Source organism: Armigeres subalbatus, chromosome 1, assembly GCF_024139115.2.
Source record: "Armigeres subalbatus isolate Guangzhou_Male chromosome 1, GZ_Asu_2, whole genome shotgun sequence".
Taxonomy (NCBI): domain Eukaryota; kingdom Metazoa; phylum Arthropoda; class Insecta; order Diptera; family Culicidae; genus Armigeres; species Armigeres subalbatus.
Genome location: NC_085139.1, coordinates 222825636 through 222846564, shown reverse-complemented (window position 1 = coordinate 222846564; position 20929 = coordinate 222825636).

Below are 20929 nucleotides of genomic sequence, written 5' to 3'. Positions count from 1 at the left end.
GTAGTAGAATGGATTGAATGTATCTAAGGGCAAGAGTAAAATATAAGAGACCTTTTTAAACGATTTTGCTCTATGACCTCCAGGCTGCCGGTGAGAGCGATGACCCATTGTCACCCCCGATGGCGGAAATTCTTAGGGTCACCCCAATTTTTTTTTTCATAAATCTTGGAATTTCTTTGGAAAGTCTAATACGTTTTACTCCAAAAATTTTGTTTGGAATTTTTTTCGTTAATTTCCTTGACAAAATTTTCAGTTTTTGCTTTGGAAATTAGTTCGAGAATTCATTCTGGAATTTCTCCGAGGATTTCTTCTATAATTTCTTTTGAAAATCCTTCAGAAATCCTTTACATTTCAGGAACATTTTTTACATCCGAGGCTACTTTCAATCATTCGTTATCAGTACGCTACCAAGGCAAACTAATGCTGCAAGCCCTGAAGCCCCTTATCCTCCCAACCAAGCACAGCAGACGTCCCGGCCCTGTGCTTGTGTCAGGAAATGGGGTCTTCTGAACTTCTTTTGTCGGCAAGTACTCTCATCCAATGAATCCTTCTCTGCCTGATAGTGTTCCGATGTGCAGTGCTTCATCCGCTCTTCACCACATGCAATCCGACATCTCCATCTACTACCAGAACGTTGGAGGAATCAACGGCCCCCTGGATAAATATCGACTAGCTGTCCTACATCAGAGCTACGATGTCATAATGTTCCCGAATTATTTCGAGCTACGTTTTTGGAGCCGGCTACGAAGTTTTTCGCTGTGATCGCAACACGACGAATAGCAAGAAAACTAGCGGAGGTAGCATTCTTGTTGCAGTTGACTCCAGATTGAAAGCAAATATTGTTGAGGACGATTTTTGGAACCCCGTTAAACAAGTATGGATTGCTATTCAGCCTGGTGACAGGCAATCCGTTCGACCTGACTCTCGGATCCCGGGAATGGCGAATGCTTTTCGGTCGCTGAAAAGGCATAAGAAAGCTGCACTCAGAAGTACCGTTGCCACTCAAATTCCACTATGTCAGACAACCACGAATACAAGCGGGTCAATCATCACCATTTCCATACATACAGATACAGCGACGACTAATATCTCACCTTTTGGAACTACGTAAATGAACAGCGCAAAGAGACTGAGACGAAGAGACAAAGTGGTATATGCAACCAATTAGATAAATTCGTCAGTGTGTTTGAAGACGAACAACTACCTGTTGATTTTGTGACCACCGCTGCCAACAACACCCCATTAGTGAATCATTCGCTCGGTAATATCGAGGTGAACGTCGAAGCTATCTCAAGAGCGATATCAAAGCTTAAGACCTTTACTGCCGTCGGACGCATAAATGTCACATGTTACAAACGAGAAAAATGAGAAAAACGCATTTGAAGTTTCAAAACGCATTTATTCTGTTATCGCAAAATTTCGCTTTTTTATTGATTTTAACGCAATAAACTATAGAAGAATATTCATATTCGTTGGGCCAGACTGAAACATTGACAAAAACAACTATTTTTTCCACGTTTTTTTCTATCACCCCGAATGTGACACTTATGCCGCGAAATTCACTGGTCAGGCGAAAAATGTACGCATATTTGTTACACCGTGAACTGAGAGATAGTTGTTGTTAATTTATTTTACATTTCGCGAGCGACGATTGTATTTCTTTGGTGTGATTTTTTGCTGTCGGTAGAAGTGGAACCTGAAATGGAATATCCAATACAGACAATCCAGTGGCGCGGAATCGGAAAAGGACTTCCTCGGGTTCGATTTAAAAAGAGAAACTGGTGACCCTTTTCTCTTTGACCAACCGGTTTTTATCGGCAGTGGCGTAGTTTCTTTTCCCGGGATAAAGACATGCACTACATCTTCAACGTCCAAAGGAATCATGACTGTCTTATCAAGATGATGGTGACAAAGTGCTACTAGGTGGAGCATTCCCATTGTCTGCGTGCATTTGGTCCGAGTCAGTCGCAGTCAACGAAATCCTTAGCTGTTTCTTCAAAGTTAATATGAAGTACGCTGACCTGAAGACGATTATCTTTTGGTTGGATAATTGTTGTTCCCAAAATAAGAACTGGAATTTATTCCATCACATTACCCTACTCATAAACAGTAATGAAATTCAGATCGAGCGCATATTGTTGACTCGGGACATACGTTAAAGGCCGCTGACTCTTTCCATGCGGCGTTTGATTCCAAAATGCGCCATGAATGTGTCGTCAGTTATGAAAACTTCAAGTCTATGGTTGGCAATGCAAAGAACAATGTTGACGTACTTGATATGCAAGCAACTGACTTCTTCAAAGCTCACCGTTTTGGAGTATGCGATAAACCACTGCAAGCCACGCCCGTACATGGATTCCATGCGAAAAGTTGTGTTTGAAAAAAGCCGTTATGAACTTGGATACGCAAACAACATCAAGTAAAGACCTTAAATACTGCTAGTTGTTTTCCAAGAAGCAATGTAAGTTGTTGGTTCCTCTTTATCACATTTTTATGGTCCTTGAATATTTTAATTATGTCACAGTTTCATTCTCTTCTTCACGTTATTCTTGGAGAGGTTCTAGTCAATATAATACCTCCCCTTTTCTTTCATGGACAACCGTCCATATAAATTCTGAAATTAGGGGAAAACCTTGCATACTTACCAGCCATTCTTCTAAACTATCCACGTGGATTGTAGGTGACCCTAAAACCATGGTATATTTTGTGGATGGTCCTCAGGACACATCACGCAGTGCTATGGGTCTTTTTGTGTGATTGTTATATCTCTTTTTTTAGTGTGACAAATATGCGTCCATTTATCCCGGTGTAACAAGTATGCGTCCATTTGTTCGAATGTGACAAATTGACTTCAGATTTTTTTCGAGTTTTCTAGAATAAAACCTATGTTTCGACAAAATATTTCAAAAATACGTATCAAATTATGACGTTAGACATCAAAACCTCAAAAATGTTGAAATGTAACATGTGACATTTATGCGTACAACGGCAGCATTGGGTAATTGTAAATTTGGTGGGGAAATTCGTAGAAGAACGTATGTATTAAAAACCCAACTGCTACGGGGCTACCCCAAATGGCATAATTCCATTTGGCATAACGAGTTGAATAGCCAGGGGCCATTTGGCATATAGACCATTTGGCATAATAAAGAAAAATAGTCATAATGATTTTAGGGCCATTTGGCATAACGACCATCTGGCATAACAATTAAAAGAATTATAAAAACTATATACAACTAATTCAAAGAAGTACAGTTTAATCTGATATGTGTTATACAAAGAGCTGTCCTTAGTCTTCAAACTTAGACTAATGAATATTGGCATATGTTCCGTGGTTCGCCGTGCTGCTTCTGACCCTGCTTATTGACTTTTTTTATTTGATTTCAACCAACAGGCTTATGAGTTGCCTCGTGGCTTTGGCATTACACTCACCTTTGTATACAATAGAGCTGAGTAGACCAAATAATGCTTTGGTAGTTTTCACAACATTTTCACGTTTAAAATGTTCGACCTTGTACTTTTCCCTTGTACTTGTACTTCGCTTGAAAAATTTACAAAGCGCGCTGCAGTATTTTTCGTTTCTACGGCATGTTGTGAGCAGTGTTGGAGTGAAAGTGTGTGTGTGGCAATTCTTAAAGTCATATTTCTTTTGCCTTATTCCGGGTAAATGCGTGCTTTTAAAGAAGGAGTCATCTACTCTTGCTTCATCCCGGGCAAATGCGTACTTTGAAAGAAGGAGTAATCTACTCTTGCCTTATTCCGGGCAAATGCGTACTTTTAAAGAATGAGTCATCTACTCTTTTGCCTTTTTTCGGGCAAATGCGTACTTTTTAAGAAGAATCTTCTTTTTTGCTTCATCCCGGGCAAATGCATACTTTTAAAGAAAGAGTCAACTACTATTTTGCCTTATTCCGGAGAATACAAAGGAGTCATCTACTCTTTTGCTTCATCCCGGGCAAATGCGTACTTTTAAAGAAGGAGTCATCTTCTTTTTTGCTTCATCCCGGGCAAATGCATACTCGCAAACGTAAACAATGCCTTTTCCTGCAAATTTCTCAACAACTAGGACCGCTCCCAGCTAACAACCACTTGGAACTGGTGGCGCTCCGCGCTTTCTATCGAACAGAAGTGGAAAATATCGCCAGAAGTCTATTACGGAGTGAAAGAAAAAATTGGATAGCTCCGCGGAAATAACGCGCAATGAGCAATCCCCGCAAGGAGGAAGTGTAACAAAGAATGCGTTGATTTCAATTCTTGTTTTGAAAATACATAATTGACAAGTTTGGTTTGATTTTTCTGCATTTAAGCAGATTGTTGTTCCTAGGAGGTTTGGCGTGAAGTTCGAAAAGCTTTGCGTTTACCCAATCTAACAAACAATGGAAAAAATGGAGCTTGTAATCCAGCATGAGGGTTGCCGATGTATTGCAAATACATCGTTGGAACTGGCTGCATTGAAATAAGTCTAACCCGTATGCATTTTTACAAAATAATTATTCTAAGATTATTCTACCCAATAACCGTTTTAACCTCCAAAGTTAAAAAAAACCCCAAACACACATTTAAGAGACAGTGTCACTAGTTCATCTTTATTTTCCCTTCTATCGATCCACATAGCTCGTAATTCTTATTTCTTCCTATGGCGATAGGACTTGCCTACCGAATTGATATAGAATATTGGGCTATCATATGAGTGAAAACTATATTTAAAAGTAGACGGAATTGAATTAATATTTAGCATTTTTTAAGTTATTCGCATAACGACTTCCAAAGTGAGTCAACTCCGTGTAGTTATTTCACGGAATGACGTCATATTAAAAGTAAACATTGTTACGATAGTTGGGCAAAGCTGTCTTTGATTATTTACCAGGAAAATATCCGCTCAATGCGGCTTGGATTTTCCACTAATCCAAATTTTTCGATGTTTTGTTGCTTCCTTCTCCAGGTTAGAGTAGTGCCGGCCACTGTGAATACAAATCCTGAGATAGACTTCCGGGTCTTATGGTCTCCAGATATCGGATGGCGCGTTTTGCTGCCTCTGTCGGTTGTGATACCGTTCGTGTAAAGATTGAAGTAGCAACCGCAATATCAGGTCGGGCATGGACAGACACATATAACAACGCTCTAACCAAGCTTCTGTAATTAATGTTGTCAGTTAGTGGCTGACTTTGCAGGTCACCATGGGCGTAAGCTTCGTCCACTGGCGTACGAGTTGATTTGACCATCCGAATATGCAAACATGGATCTGCCGAGCTTGCTGTAAATCCCATATCTTTCAACACTTTGTCCATTGGATGTCCATGCGCTGATTCCAGCAACGAGCACATTGACGTAGACCATATATGCTCTTCAACAGTCGACAAACCTTTCCATCGCTGCCTGGTGCCGTGAAACCCGGAGGCTGCCTCATGTAAACTTCCTCTGGTAGTCTCCCATTTAGGTTATCATTTTTTATATCTACATGTTTCAGAATCATCTTCTTGTAGCTCGCCACTGCCAGTAGGGTTCGGAATGTCGCTTGCGTAGCGACTGGCGCATATACTTCTTCGAAATCTACTCTTGATCTTTGGCTACAACCTTGTGCTGCCAGTCGCGCTTTATATTTCACCGGATCACCGCTGGCATTACGCTTAATCAGAAAAATATATAAAGCTCTTTTAGTGGAATGTATTCAACCGTCTTAGACGGTTGATTACGCTTAATTTTATACACCCACCGGCAGCCGAGTATTCTTTTCACATTAGGTGCCTTAACAAGCTGCCAAGTCTTCAGTTCTCGGTGAATTGATAGTTCCTACCCAAGTAACCAATAAGCACTATATTTCGCCAAATCGGCTTTATAGTGCTACTTTAATGCTTGTAAGTTTTTAAATAGCCGTAAAGTGGCCTTATATGGCGGTTTGGCGTAATATAGTGCTATAGTGCCCCCCCCCCCTCAAATTGGACCACTGACGTGAACATAGGCAATAGATCCGCAAATGCATAGATACTTATGTTCTGCCTTCTCGCCGTACCATAGCAGAACAAGGAAGACGATTTAAAAGGTAATTTGCGGTATGAACTGCCTCTCCCCAGTACCTTTTATCCAAGCTAGCATCTTGTAGTAGTCAGCGATTCCTTCCTTCCGGAAAAACGATTTCAAAGATTCACTGAAATATTCTCCTCCGCCGTCTGTACGGATAACCTTCGGGAGGTCTCCCAAATTGTGTTGGAGCTAGTTAGTCAAATTTGGGAAAAGGCAAACGAGAGAGCTTGCCTCCGCAGCAGGTACCGCATTCCGATAGAATTCTGTAGTCCATCATGTTTAATCCCGTTTCTAGACCTTCTCGAATAATTCTTGTAATGTCTTCTATGTGCCGATGTCCTAGTCGCCGATGCCAGATATGCTAACATCAGTGACATTTATCCCGATGGTTCGCCTGCACCATCAACGATTTCGCTGAACGTTACTTGAAGTCCTTCGTCAGCAATTTTGCTTTTTGATGGCAAGTTGTTCCCTAAATCCGGCACATACAGAACGTTTTTCGACTTCAGATTTACAGAGTTACCACTACCACTACAAGCGTTTACGTAACAGTCATCGACCATATCTCCGCGTATACCTGACGGATTTTCGATCTGTAGCCAGCATTGATCAGAATATTAGTTTTAGTTTCAGCAGCAAGCTTAACACATGATAGAAATAAACGTCACATAAAATGACAAGCAGAGGAAAAAATACATTTTTAACATACCCTCGGAAAACCCAGAACATCTCCCGTGGCCAAGGGCCAATCTTAGGTTTTGCATGGGGACAGTATACTAGAAGCGTTTTCCCGTGCGATGGTCCCAGCTTTATCAAAATCGGATTATTCTACGCAAAGTTATGTTGATTTAAACTTCCACAAAATTTGGCCTATCTCAACCTTTTTGTCTACCCCCGCCTCGATGATGATGAGGATATTTTATTTATTGAGTTGTATTCTTATATTCTTTTGTGTAATCTACAAATGTTTGAGAATCGCGCGCGAAATACAGGTATAAATGACTTTTTACGATTTTATAACTACATAATACTTGGAACATTTGGAAGTGTTTGAAGAATACTATGAAAAGTAGTGAGCTCTCAGATAGAACGCGATTTTATCGAGACTTTTGATATCTACGGAGAGGTAACACAAGTTTTGAATTTTTTTCGAGTAATCTAAATTGATTGTTTGGCATCATGCGAGAGGTATCACAAGTTTTGTATCTTAATCGGACTTACTGTATCACTGATGATGCTTGCAAAACTCTGTGGTGGAATTCAACTGTTTCTTTTTACTAACTTGTGTTTTTGCTGTACGCCAGCGGTTCTCAACCTGGGGTACATGTACCTCTGGGGGTACCTGAGCTCACCTTAGGGGGTACCTCGGACAAAAATGCGTAATGGCGGACGTAATAATTCCGAATCTCATTGATAAAGTTTTAATAATTATGTATTTTTTATTTCTAAATTTGGTCTTGTACATAATATGCAATGCGATCAATAAATCAAATCCACAACCAGCACAATGCATAAAGGGCTGCGGAACAAAACGTCGAATGAACTTTTTTTTCTTTAATGCAATCTACAAAGCTGTTCAAAACAAAAGGATGAATAATATGTTTAAAGTATGCTTCTGAACTAAAATCGAGAATCTAATGGTCTGGAATTCTTCGTTTGAGAGACATGATTTTTTTTGCACTAAAGCTCGATTGCTTCGTTGCAAGAGGATTAGCAGCGTCTTTCTACGCTTCTCGGAAGCCTCCTTTCAAGAGGCTCGGAAGCCTCATTTCAAGAGGCTCGGAAATATCCTTTCAAGAGGCTTGGAAGTCTCCTTTCAAGAGGCTCGGAAGCTTCCTTTCAAAACGCTCGGAAGCCTCCTTTCAAGAGGCTCGGAAGTATCCTTTCAAGAGGCTTGGAAGTCTCCTTTCAAGAGGCTCGGAAGCTTCCTTTCAAACGCCTGGAAGCCTCCTTTCAAGAGGCTCGGAAGCCTCCTTTCAAGAGGCTCGAAGCCTCCTTTCAAGAGGCCTGGAAGCCTCATTTCAAGAGGCTCGGAAGTATCCTTTCAAGAGGTTCGGAAGTCTCCTTTCAAGAGGCCTGGAAGCTTCCTTTCAAAACGCCTGGAAGCCTCCTTTCAAGAGGCCTGGAAGCCTCCTTTCAAGAGGCCTGGAAGCCTCCTCTCAAGAGGCTGGAAGCCTTCTTTCAAGAGGCCTGGAAGCCTCCTTTCAAGAGGCCCGGAAGCCTACTTTCAAGAGGATCTGGAACCTCCTTTCAAGAGGCTCGGAAGCCTCTTTTCAAGACACTCGGGAGCCTCCTTTCAAGAGGCCTGGAAGCCTCCTTTCAAGAGGCCTGGAAGCCTCCTTTCAAGAGGCTCGGAAGCTTCCTTTCAAACGCCTGGAAGCCTCCTTTCAAGAGGCCTGGAAGCATCCTTTCAAGAGGCTTGGAAGTCTCCTTTCAAGAGGCCTGGAAGCTTCCTTCAAAACGCCTGGAAGCTTCCTTTCAAAACGCTCGGAAGCCTCCTTTCAAGAGGCTCAGAAGCCTCCTTTCAAGAGGCTCAGGAAGCCTCCTTTCAAGAGGCTCGGAAGCATCCTTCAAAAGGCTTGGAAGTCTCCTTTCAAGAGGCTCAGGCTTCCTTTCAAAACGCCTGGAAGCCTCCTTTCAAGAGGCTCGGAAGCCTCCTTCAAGAGGCTCAGGAAGCCTCCTTTCAAGAGGCTCAGAAGCCTCCTTTCAAGAGGCCTGGAAGCCTCCTTTCAAGAGGCCCGGAAGCCTCCTTTCAAGAGGCCTGGAAGCCTCCTTCAAGAGGCTCAGGAAGCCTCCTTTCAAGAGGCTCGGAAGCCTCCTTTCAAGAGGCCTGGAAGCCTCCTCAAGAGGCTCGGAAGCCTCCTTCAAGAGGCCCGGAAGCCTCCTTTCAAGAGGCCTGGAACCTCCTTTCAAGAGGCTCTGGAAGCCTCCTTTCAAGAGGCCTGGAAGCCTCCTTTCAAGAGGCTCGGAAGCCTCCTTTCAAGAGGCTCGGAAGCCTCCTTTCAAGAGGCTCGGAAGCCTCCTTTCAAGAGGCTCGGAAGCCTCATTTCAAGAGGCTCGGAAGTATCCTTTCAAGAGGCTTGGAAGTCTCCTTTCAAGAGGCTCGGAAGCTTCCTTTCAAAACGCTCGGAAGCCTCCTTTCAAGAGGCTCGGAAGCCTCCTTTCAAGAGGCTCGGAAGCCTCATTTCAAGAGGCTCGGAAGTATCCTTTCAAGAGGCTTGGAAGTCTCCTTTCAAGAGGCTCGGAAGCTTCCTTTCAAAACGCTCGGAAGCCTCCTTTCAAGAGGCTCGGAAGCCTCATTTCAAGAGGCTCGGAAGTATCCTTTCAAGAGGCTTGGAAGTCTCCTTTCAAGAGGCTCGGAAGCTTCCTTTCAAAACGCTCGGAAGCCTCCTTTCAAGAGGCTCGGAAGCCTCATTTCAAGAGGCTCGGAAGTATCCTTTCAAGAGGCTTGGAAGTCTCCTTTCAAGAGGCTCGGAAGCTTCCTTTCAAAACGCTCGGAAGCCTCCTTTCAAGAGGCTCGGAAGCCTCCTTTCAAGAGGCTCGGAAGTATCCTTTCAAGAGGCTTGGAAGTCTCCTTTCAAGAGGCTCGGAAGCTTCCTTTCAAACGCCTGGAAGCCGCCTTTCAAGAAGCTCGGAAGCCGCCTTCCAATACGCTTGGAAGCCGCCTTCCAAGAGGCCTGGAAGCCTCCTCTCAAGAGGCCTGGAAGCCTTTTTCAAGAGGCTCGGAAGCTTCCTTTCAAAACGCTCGGAAGCCTCCTTTCAAGAGGCTCGGAAGCCTCCTTTCAAGAGGCTCGGAAGCCTCCGTTCAAGAGGCTTGGAAGTCTCCTTTCAAGAGGCTCGGAAGCTTCCTTTCAAAACGCTCGGAAGCCTCCTTTCAAGAGGCTCGGAAGCCTCCTTTCAAGAGGCTCGGAAGCCTCCTTTCAAGAGGATCGGAACCTCCTTTCAAGAGGCTCGGAAGCCTCCTTTCAAGAGGCTCGGAAGTATCCTTTCAAGAGGCTTGGAAGTCTCCTTTCAAGAGGCTTGGAAGTCTCCTTTCAAGAGGCTCGGAAGCTTCCTTTCAAACGCCTGGAAGCCTCCTTTCAAGAGGCTCGGAAGTATCCTTTCAAGAGGTTCGGAAGTCTCCTTTTAAGAGGCTCAGGAAGCTTCCTTTCCAAACGCTCGGAAGCCTCCTTTCAAGAGGCTCGGAAGCTTCCTTTCCAGAGGCTCGGAAGCCTCCTTTCAAGAGGCTCGGAAGCCTCCTTTCAAGAGGCTCGGAAGCCTCCTTTCAAGAGGATCGGAACCTCCTTTCAAGAGGCTCGGAAGCCTCCTTTCAAGAGGCTCGGAAGTATCCTTTCAAGAGGCTTGGAAGTCTCCTTTCAAGAGGCTTGGAAGTCTCCTTTCAAGAGGCTCGGAAGCTTCCTTTCAAAACGCTCGGAAGCCTCCTTTCAAGAGGCTCGGAAGTATCCTTTCAAGAGGCTTGGAAGTCTCCTTTCAAGAGGCTCGGAAGCCTCCTTTCAAAACGCTCGGAAGCCTCCTTTCAAGAGGCTCGAAGCCTCCTTTCAAGAGGCTGGAAGCCTCCTTTCAAGAGGCCTGGAAGCCCCATTTCAAGAGGCCTGGAAGTATCCTTTCAAGAGGCTTGAAGTCTCCTTTCAAGAGGCCTGGAAGCATCCTTTCAAGAGGCTTGCTTGGAAGTCTCCTTTCAAAACGCCAGGAAGCCTTCTTTCAAGAGGCCTGAAGCCTCCTTTCAAGAGGCCTGGAAGCCTCCTTTCAAGAGGCCTGGAAGCCTCCTTTCAAAGGCCTGGAAGCCTCCTCTCAAGAGGCCTGGAAGCCTCCTCTCAAGAGGCTCGGAAGCCTTCTTCAAGAGGTTCGGAAGCCTCCTTCAAGAGGCTCAGGAAGCCTCCTTCAAGAGGCCTGGAAGCCTCCTTTCAAGAGGCCTCGGAAGCATCCTTTCAAGAGGCTTGGAAGTCTCCTTTCAAGAGGCCTGAAGCTTCCTTTCAAAACGCTCGGAAGCCTCCTTTCAAGAGGCTCGGAAGTATCCTTTCAAGAGGCTTGGAAGTCTCCTTTCAAGAGGCTCGGAAGCTTCCTTTCAAAACGCTCGGAAGCCTCCTTTCAAGAGGCTCGGAAGTATCCTTTCAAGAGGCTTGGAAGTCTCCTTTCAAGAGGCTCGGAAGCTTCCTTTCAAAACGCCCGGACGCCTCCTGTCAAGAGGCCTGGAAGCCTCCTTTCAAGAGGCTCGAAGCCTCCTTTCAAGAGGCTCGGAACCTCCTTCAAGAGGCTCGGAACCTCCTTTCAAGAGGCCTGGAAGCCTCCTTTCAAGAGGCCTGGAAGTATCCTTTCAAGAGGCTTGGAAGTCTCCTTTCAAGAGGCCTGGAAGCTTCCTTTCAAAACGCCTGGAAGCCTCCTTTCAAGAGGCTCGAAGTATCCTTTCAAGAGGCTTGGAAGTCTCCTTTCAAGAGGCCTGGAAGCTTCCTTTCAAAACGCTCAGAAGCCTCCTTTCAAGAGGCCTGGAAGCCTCATTTCAAGAGGCTCAGAAGTATCCTTTCAAGAGGCTTGGAAGTCTCCTTTCAAGAGGCCTGGAAGCTTCCTTTCAAAACGCCTGGAAGCCTCCTTTCAAGAGGCCTGGAAGCCTCCTTTCAAGAGGCTCGGAAGCCTCATTTCAAGAGGCTCGGAAGTATCCTTTCAAGAGGCTTGGAAGTCTCCTTTCAAGAGGCTCGGAAGCTTCCTTTCAAAACGCTCGGAAGCCTCCTTTCAAGAGGCTCGGAAGCCTCCTTTCAAGAGGCTCGGAAGCCTCCTCTCAAGAGGCTCGGAAGCCTCCTTTCAAGAGGCTCGGAAGCCTCCTTTCAAGAGGCTCGGAAGCCTCCTTTCAAGAGGATCGGAGCCTCCTTTCAAGAGGCTCGGAAGTATCCTTTCAAGAGGCTTGGAAGTCTCCTTTCAAGAGGCTCGGAAGCTTCCTTTCAAAACGCTCGGAAGCCTCCTTTCAAGAGGCTCGGAAGCCTCCTTTCAAGAGGCTCGGAAGCCTCCTTTCAAGAGGCTCGGAAGCCTCCTTTCAAGAGGCTCGGAAGCCTCCTTTCAAGAGGATCGGAACCTCCTTTCAAGAGGCTCGGAAGCCTCCTTTCAAGAGGCTCGGAAGTATCCTTTCAAGAGGCTTGGAAGTCTCCTTTCAAGAGGCTTGGAAGTCTCCTTTCAAGAGGCTCGGAAGCTTCCTTTCAAAACGCTCGGAAGCCTCCTTTCAAGAGGCTCAAGCATCCTTTCAAGAGGCTTGAAGTCTCCTTTCAAGAGGCCTGGAAGCTTCCTTTCAAAACGCTCGGAAGCCTCCTTTCAAGAGGCCTGGAAGCTTCCTTCCAGAGGCTCAGGAAGCCTCCTTTCAAGAGGCTCGGAAGCCTCCTTTCAAGAGGCTCGGAAGCCTCCTTTCAAGAGGATCGGAACCTCCTTTCAAGAGGCTCGGAAGCCTCCTTTCAAGAGGCTCGGAAGTATCCTTTCAAGAGGCTTGGAAGTCTCCTTTCAAGAGGCTTGGAAGTCTCCTTTCAAGAGGCTCGGAAGCTTCCTTTCAAAACGCTCGGAAGCCTCCTTTCAAGAGGCTCGGAAGCCTCATTTCAAGAGGCTCGGAAGTATCCTTTCAAGAGGCTTGGAAGTCTCCTTTCAAGAGGCTCGGAAGCTTCCTTTCAAAACGCTCGGAAGCCTCCTTTCAAGAGGCTCGGAAGCCTCCTTTCAAGAGGCCTGGAAGCCTCCTTTCAAGAGGCATGGAAGCCTCATTTCAAGAGGCCTGGAAATATCCTTTCAAGAGGCATGGAACTCTCCTTTCAAGAGGCCTGGAAGCTTCCTTTCAAAACGCTCAGGAAGCCTCCTTTCAAGAGGCCTGGAAGCCTCCTTTCAAGAGGCCTGGAAGCCTCCTCTCAAGAGGCCTCGGAAGCCTTTTTCAAGAGGCTCAGAAGCCTCCTTTCAAGAGGCCTGGAAGCCTCCTTTCAAGAGGATCGGAGCCTCCTTTCAAGAGGCCTGGAAGCATCCTTTCAAGAGGCTTGGAAGCCTCCTTCAAGAGGCTCAAGTATCCTTTCAAGAGGCTTGGAAGTCTCCTTTCAAGAGGCCTGGAAGCTTCCTTTCAAACGCTCGGAAGCCTCCTTTCAAGAGGCTCAAGTATCCTTTCAAGAGGCTTGGAAGTCTCCTTTCAAGAGGCCTGGAAGCTTCCTTCAAAACGCCTGGAAGCCTCCTTTCAAGAGGCCTCGGAAGCTTCCTTCCAGAGGCTCAGAAGCCTCCTTTCAAGAGGCTCGGAAGCCTCCTTTCAAGAGGCTCGGAAGATTCCTTTCAAGAGGCCTGAAGCCTCCTTTCAAGAGGATCAGAACCTCCTTTCAAGAGGCTCGGAAGCCTCCTTTCAAGAGGCTCGGAAGTATCCTTTCAAGAGGCTTGGAAGTCTCCTTTCAAGAGGCTTGGAAGTCTCCTTTCAAGAGGCTCGGAAGCTTCCTTTCAAAACGCTCGGAAGCCTCCTTTCAAGAGGCTCGGAAGTATCCTTTCAAGAGGCTTGGAAGTCTCCTTTCAAGAGGCTCGGAAGCTTCCTTTCAAAACGCTCGGAAGCCTCCTTTCAAGAGGCTCGGAAGCCTCCTTTCAAGAGGCTCGGAAGCCTCCTTTCAAGAGGCTCGGAAGCCTCATTTCAAGAGGCTCGGAAGTATCCTTTCAAGAGGCTTGGAAGTCTCCTTTCAAGAGGCTCGGAAGCTTCCTTTCAAAACGCTCGGAAGCCTCCTTTCAAGAGGCTCGGAAGTATCCTTTCAAGAGGCTTGCTTGGAAGTCTCCTTTCAAAACGCTAGGAAGCCTTCTTTCAAGAGGCTCGGAAGCCTCCTTTCAAGAGGCTCGGAAGCCTCCTTTCAAGAGGCTCGGAAGCCTTCTTTCAAGAGGCTCGGAAGCCTCCTTTCAAGAGACTTGGAAGCCTCCTTTCAAGAGGCTCGGAAGCCTCCTTTCATAAGCCACCTTTCAAGAGGCCCGGAAGCCTCCTTTCAAGAGGCTCGGAAGCCTCTTCCCACAGGCTCGGAAGCCTCCTTTCAAGAGGCTCGGAAGTATTCTTTCAAAAAGCTTGAAAGCCTTCTTTCAAGAGGCTCGGCAGCCTCCTTTCAAGAGGCTCGGAAGCCTCCTTTCAAGAGGCTCAGAATCTCCTTCCAAGAGGCTCGGAAGCCTCCTTTCAAGAGGCTCGGAAGCCTCCTTTCAAGAGGCTCGGAAGCCTCCTTTCAAGAGGCTCGGAAGCCTCCTTTCAAGAGGCTCGGAAGCCTCCTTTCAAGAGGCCTGGAACCTCCTTTCAAGAGGCCTGGAAGCCTCCTTCAAGAGGCTGGAAGCCTCCTTTCAAGAGGCCTGGAAGCCTCATTTCAAGAGGCTCAGAGTATCCTTTCAAGAGGCTTGGAAGTCTCCTTTCAAGAGGCTCGGAAGCTTCCTTTCAAACGCCTGGAAGCCTCCTTTCAAGAGGCTCGGAAGCCTCCTTTCAAGAGGCTCGGAAGCCTCCTTTCAAGAGGCTCGGAAGCCTCCTTTCAAGAGGCTCGGAAGTATCCTTTCAAGAGGCTTGGAAGTCTCCTTTCAAGAGGCTCGGAAGCTTCCTTTCAAAACGCTCGGAAGCCTCCTTTCAAGAGGCTTGGAAGTCTCCTTTCAAGAGGCTCGGAAGCCTCCTTTCAAGAGGCTCGGAAGCCTCCTTTCAAGAGGCTCGGAAGCCTCCTTTCAAGAGGCTCGGAAGCCTCATTTCAAGAGGCTCGAAGCATCCTTTCAAGAGGCTTGGAAGTCTCCTTTCAAGAGGCCTGGAAGCTTCCTTTCAAGAGGCTTGGAAGGGTCCTTCCAAGAGGCCTGGAAGCTTCCTTTCAAAACGCCTGAAGCCTCCTTTCAAGAGGCCTGGAAGCCTCCTTTCAAGAGGCGGAAGCATCCTTTCAAGAGGCTTGCTTGGAAGTCTCCTTTCAAACGCTAGGAAGCCTTCTTTCAAGAGGCTCAAGCCTCCTTTCAAGAGGCTCAGGAAGCCTCCTTCAAGAGGCCTGGAAGTATCCTTTCAAGAGGCTTGGTAGTCTCCTTTCAAGAGGCCCTGGAAGCTTCCTTCAAACGCTGGAAGCCTCCTTTCAAGAGGCTCAAGAGCCTCCTTCAAGAGGCCTGGAAGCCTCCTTCAAGAGGCCTGGAAGCCTTTCAAGAGGCTCGGAAGCCTTCTTTCAAGAGGCTCGGAAGCCTCCTTTCAAGAGGCTCGGAAGCCTCCTTTCAAGAGGCTCGGAACCTCCTTTCAAGAGGCTCGGAAGCCTCCTTTCAAGAGGCTCGGAAGTATCCTTTCAAGAGGCTTGGAAGTCTCCTTTCAAGAGGCTCGGAAGCCTCCTTTCAAGAGGCTCGGAAGCCTAATTTCAAGAGGCTCGGAAGTATCCTTTCAAGAGGCTTGGAAGTCTCCTTTCAAGAGGCTCGGAAGCTTCCTTTCAAAACGCTCGGAAGCCTCCTTTCAAGAGGCTCGGAAGTATCCTTTCAAGAGGCTTGGAAGTCTCCTTTCAAGAGGCTCGGAAGCTTCCTTTCAAAACGCTCGGAAGCTTCCTTTCAAAACGCTCGGAAGCCTCCTTTCAAGAGGCTCGGAAGCCTCCTTTCAAGAGGCTCGGAAGCCTCCTTTCAAGAGGCTCGGAAGCCTCCTTTCAAGAGGCTCGGAAGCCTCCTTTCAGGCTCGGAAGCCTCCTTTCAAGAGGCTCGGAAGCCTCCTTTCAAGAGGCTCAGAAATCTCCTTTCTAGAGGCCTGGAAGCCTCCTGTCAAGAGGCCCGGAAGCCTCCTCTCAAGAGGCCTTGAAGCCTCTCAAGAGGCCAGGAAGCCTCCTTTCAAGAGGCTCAAGTCTCCTTTCAAGAGGCCTGGAAGACTCCTTTCAAGAGGCTCGGAAGCCCTCATTTCAAGAGGCCTCGGAAATATCCTTCAAGAGGCTTGGAAGTCTCCTTTCAAGAGGCCTGGAAGCTTCCTTTCAAAACGCCTGGAAGCCTCCTTTCAAGAGGCTCAGGAAGCCTCCTTTCAAGAGGCTCAGGAAGCCTCCTTTCAAGAGGCCTGAAGCCTCCTTTCAAGAGGCCTGGAAGCCTCCTTTCAAGAGGCCTGGAAGCCTCCTTTCAAGAGGCTCCGGAAGCCTCCTTCAAGAGGCCTGGAAGCCTCATTTCAAGAGGCTCAGAAGTATCCTTTCAAGAGGCTTGGAAGTCTCCTTTCAAGAGGCCTGGAAGCTTCCTTTCAAGAGGCTTGGAAGTCTCCTTTCAAGAGGCTCGGAAGCTTCCTTTCAAAACGCTCGGAAGCCTCCTTTCAAGAGGCTCGGAAGCCTCCTTTCAAGAGGCTCGGAAGTATCCTTTCAAGAGGCTTGCTTGGAAGTCTCCTTTCAAAACGCTAGGAAGCCTTCTTTCAAGAGGCTCGGAAGCCTCCTTTCAAGAGGCTCGGAAGCCTCCTTTCAAGAGGCTCGGAAGTATCCTTTCAAGAGGCTTGGTAGTCTCCTTTCAAGAGGCTCGGAAGCTTCCTTTCAAAACGCTCGGAAGTCTCCTTTCAAGAGGCAAGGAAGCCTCCTACTTTTAAGAGGCCCGGGAGCCTTCTTTTAAGAGGCCTGGAAGCCTCCTCTCAAGAGGCCTGGAAGCCTCCTCTCAAGAGGCTCGGAAGCCTCCTTTCAAGAGGCTCGGAAGCCTCCTTTCAAGAGGCTCGGAAGCCTCCTTTCAAGAGGCCTGGAACCTCCTTTCAAGAGGCCTGGAAGCCTCCTTTCAAGAGGCTCGGAAGTATCCTTTCAAGAGGCTTGGAAGTCTCCTTTCAAGAGGCTCGGAAGCCCCTCTTCAAGAGGCTTGGAAGCCTCATTTCAAGAGGCTCGGAAGTATCCTTTCAAGAGGCTTGGAAGTCTCCTTTCAAGAGGCCTGGAAGCTTCCTTTCAAAACGCCTGGAAGCCTCCTTTCAAGAGGCTCGGAAGCATCCTTTCAAGCGGCTTGGAAGACTCCTTTCAAGAGGCCTGGAAGCATCCTTTCAAAACGCCTGGAAGCTCCCTTTCAAAACGCCTGGAAGCCTCCTTTCAAGAGGCTCAGGAAGCCTCCTTTCAAGAGGCTCAGGAAGCCTCCTTTCAAGAGGCTCAGGCCTCCTTTCAAGAGGCTCAGGAAGCCTCCTTTCAGGCTCAGAAGCCTCCTTTCAAGGCGCTTGGGAGCCTCCTTTCAACAGGCTCGGAAGCCTCCTTTCAAGAGGCTCAGGCCTCCTTTCAAGAGGCTCAAGCCTCCTTTCAAGAGCTCAGAAGCCTCCTTTCAAGAGGCTCGGAAGTTTCCTCTCAAGAGGCTCAGAGCCTCTTTTCAAGAGGCCTGGAAGCCTCCTTTCAAGAGGCCTGGAAGCCTCCTTTCAAGAGGCATGGAAGCCTCTTTTCAAGAGGCCTGGAAATATCCTTTCAAGAGGCATGGAACTCTCCTTTCAAGAGGCCTGGAAGCTTCCTTTCTAAAGGCCTGGAAGCCTTCTTTCAAGAGGCCTGGAAGCCTACTTTCAAGAGGCCTGGAAGCCTACTTTCAAGAGGCCTGGAAGCCTCCTTTTAAGAGGCCTAGAAGCCTCCTTCAAGAGGCTCAGGAAGCCTCCTTTCAAGAGGCTCTGGAAGCCTCCTTTCAAGAGGCTCAGAAGCCTCCTTCAAGAGGCCTCGGAAGTTTCCTCTCAAGAGGCCTGGAAGCCTCCTTCAAGAGGCCTCAAGTCTCCTTTCAAGAGGCTCTGGAAGCCTCCTTTCAAGAGGCCTGGAAGCCTCATTTCAAGAGGCCTGGAACATCCTTTCAAGAGGCTCGGAAGCCTCCTTTCAAGAGGCTCGGAAGCTTCCTTTCAAAACGCTCGGAAGCCTCCTTTCAAGAGGCTCGGAAGTATCCTTTCAAGAGGCTTGGAAGTCTCCTTTCAAAACGCTAGGAAGCCTTCTTTCAAGAGGCTCGGAAGCCTCCTTTCAAGAGGCCTGGAAGCCTCCTTTCAAGAGGCTGGAAGTATCCTTTCAAGAGGCTTGGAAGCATCCTTTCAAGAGGCTTGGAAGTCTCCTTCAAGAGGCCTGGAAGCTTCCTTTCAAAACGCCTGGAAGCCTCCTTTCAAGAGGCTCGGAAGCTCCTCTCAAGAGGCTCGAAGCCTCCTTTCAAGAGGCCTGGAAGTCTCCTTTCAAGAGGCTCTGGAAGCCTCATTTCAAGAGGCTCAGGAAACATCCTTTCAAGAGGCTTGAAGTCTCCTTTCAAGAGGCCTCAAGCTTCCTTTCAAAACGCTCGGAAGCCTCCTTTCAAGAGGCCTGGAAGTATCCTTTCAAGAGGCTTGGAAGTCTCCTTTCAAACGCTAGGAAGCCTTCTCTTCAAGAGGCTCTGGAAGCCTCCTTCAAGAGGCCCGGAAGCCTCCTTTCAAGAGGCCTGGAAGTATCCTTTCAAGAGGCTTGGAAGCATCCTTTCAAGAGGCTTGGAAGTCTCCTTTCAAGAGGCCTGGAAGCTTCCTTTCAAAACGCCTGGAAGCCCCCTTTCAAGAGGCCTGAAGCCTCCTTTCAAGAGGCTTGGAAGCCTCATTTCAATAGGCCTGGAAGCCTCCTTTCAAGAGGCCTCAAGCCTCCTTTCAAGAGGCTCAGGAAGCCTCCTTTCAAGAGGCCCGGAAGCCTCCTTTCAAGAGGCTCGGAAGCCTCCTTTCAAGAGGCTCGGAAGCCTCCTTTCAAGAGGCTCGGAAGCCTCCTTTCAAGAGGCTCGGAAGCCTCCTTTCAAGAGGCTCGGAAGCCTCCTTTCAAGGAGCTCGGAAGGCTACTGTCAAAAGGTTCGGAAGCCTCCTGTCACGTGGTTAGGTTGCCTTCTTTCAAGAGGCTCGTAAGCCTCCTTTTAAGAGGCTTGGAAGCCTACTTTCAAGAGACTCGGAAGCCTCTTTTCAAGAGGCTTAGATGCCTCCTTTCAAGAGGATTTGAAGCCTCTTTCCAAGAAGCTCGGAAACCTCCTTTCAACCTTTCAAGAGGCTCTGATCCCTTTTTTTAAAAGGTTCGGAAGCCTTCTTTCAAGTGGTTCGGAAGCCTCTCTACGAGAGGCTCAGACGCCGCTTATCAAGAGGCACGGAAGCCTACTTTAAAGAGATTCTAAACCTTCTTTCAAGAGGCTCGGAAGCTCGTGATTATTTTTTCAAGATTTTCACCCGTACCCGAAGTACCCGAGAGGGGGTACCTCAATTAATGTAAAAGTTTGAAGGGGTACCTCCCAAGAAAAAGGTTGAGAACCGCTGCTGTAAGCGATGTTATATGTTAATGTTATTTACATCTGTGGAAATAATCAGATCGTTTATTGTTTGCTAAATCTGATTAAAATTGGTCATTATTAATAATATTTTAAAGATAAATCGTCTAGAATAATGCTTTGGCAGTTTTCACAACATTTTCACGTTTAAAATGTTCGACCGTGTACTTTTCCCATGATCTTTGTTCGCTTGAATAATTTACAGTAGTGTTGGAGTGAAAGTGTGTGTGTGTGACAATTCTTAAAGTCATATTACTTTTGCCGTAAATGCGTACTTTGAAAGAAAGAGTCATCTACTATTTTCCTTCATCCCGGGCAAATGCGTACTTTGAAAGAAGGAGTCATCTTCTTTTTTGCGGGGAAATGCATACTTTTGAAGAAGGAGTCATCTACTTTTTTGCCTTATTCTGGGCAAATGCGTACTTAAAAAAAATGAGTCATCTACTCATTTGCCTAATTTCGGGCAAATGAGTACTTTTAAAGAAGGAGTCATCTTCTTTTTTGCTTCATCCCAGGCAAATGCATACTTTTAAAGAAGGAGTCATCTACTCTTTTACATTATTCCGGGCAAATGCGTACTTTTAAAGAAGGAGTCATCTATCCTTTTGCTTCATCTCGGGTAAATGCATAGTTTCAAAGGAGGAGTCATCTTCTCTTTTGCATTATTCCGGGCAAATGCGTACTTTTAAAGAAGGAGTTATCTTCTGTTTTACTTTATCCCGGGCAAATGCATACTCGCAATCGTAAACAATGCCTTTTCCTGAAAATTTCTCAACAACTAGGACCGCTCCCAGCTAACAATCACTTGAACTGGTGGCGCTCCGCGCCTTCTATCAAACAGAAGTGGAAAATATCGCCAAAAGTCTTTAATCTTCCTGAAATCAGCAGAAGAAGTCAATGTTTACGTTTGCGACTTTCGCCCTTATCAAACAACGATGTCGATATATTCCTACACGCAAAAAAATGTTGCGGTCGAAACTACCATTTCGAGGGTTAATTTAAGAATACGCACTGACGATTTTCAGCAGCAACAAACCCGTTTGATTTTACCATGCGCGCAGTAAAAATCAACTGTGGTTCTGGTGGAATGTTGTTGCATGAACTGAATCAGTGGTGAATTTGTCCAAATGCGTGGTTAATTTAACTGAAAATTTGTGGTTGTTTTAAAAACATGGCGTAGTCTACAAAATAGTAACCGTTACCATGGAATTTTTTTCTGTGTACGATTAACCTTTTTTGTGCCAAATGGTAGTTTTGTTAAACGGCCCGTTGTATTTAATTCATTTTTCGAGGATTATGCCAAATGGTCATTATGCCAAACGGTCGTTATGCCAAATGGCCTCGAGGTACCCTACAAATTATGCCAAATGGTCGTAATGCCGAATGGTCTTTATGCCAAATAGCTTCTAGACATTTAAATCGTTATGCCAAATGGCATTATGCCAAAAGGCCTTATGCCAAACGGCATTATGCCAAATGGCATTATGCCATATGGGCTTCCCCCTCCCAATACCGACTATTGTGAAACTTTACAATGCTTTGACGCTGTAGTTAACCAGGTATCCAGGTAGGTAGATACATAACAATTTATTTGCTGATGGTGATATACATATATCTTGTGATACTAGAAGCATAAGTACTAAAACGCTAGTGGCGCTGTAGTCATTTAAATTATTCTCCCCAATTTTGCTTCAACAAGCTTCAATTGGCCATTATTTATGCATCATATTGAAGTGTTTGTTTGGTT